A 671-nucleotide genomic window follows, 5' to 3' on the forward strand; every position below is an offset into this window, starting at 1 on the left:
TCGTTTCCTTTTTGGGGGGACCCCCCCCCCCCCCATAATATCCTTCCCATGCTTTCTGATTCAGCTCAGAGCCGTCCTCTTACAAATTACAGAATTGAAGCATGTATCAGAAAACTCATCATTGTCCTCATCTACCCCTCATTCCTCCCGTACACTTCATTCCTCAATAGCCGCACCACCTACCTGGCAGGTAAACATGGGGCTTGTTATTAATATGAAAGAGATAATAAGGCCGATGTCTTTTCATCGTGAAGGAGGCAAAGATTTTTTATTCTGTGTATATTGTCCTCTTTCTCTCCTAATTCCCCCGTATGCCCTTCATAACTCAACCTCCCTATACTGTCCTCATCATCACCTGCCCCTCCTAATGCCCCAAGTACAGTCTTCATTCCTCAACCTCGCTATACTGTCCTCATCATCACCTGCCCCTCCTAATGCCCCAAGTACAGTCTTCATTCCCCAACCTCGCTATACTGTCCTCATACACACCCCCTGCCCCGATTCTATAGGCTCCTCATTCTCCATGTATCCTCCTCTTTACCCCTATACACCCTGCCCCAATTCTATAGTCTCCATGTATCCTCCTCTTTACCCCCATACACCCTGCCCCGATTATATAGGCTCCTCAGCCTCCATGTATCCTCCTCTTTACCCCCATACACCTTGCCCCG

The sequence above is a fragment of the Nanorana parkeri genome, unplaced genomic scaffold, assembly GCF_000935625.1.
Source record: "Nanorana parkeri isolate BGI_ZX_2015 unplaced genomic scaffold, ASM93562v1 scaffold2603, whole genome shotgun sequence".
NCBI lineage: Eukaryota > Metazoa > Chordata > Amphibia > Anura > Dicroglossidae > Nanorana > Nanorana parkeri.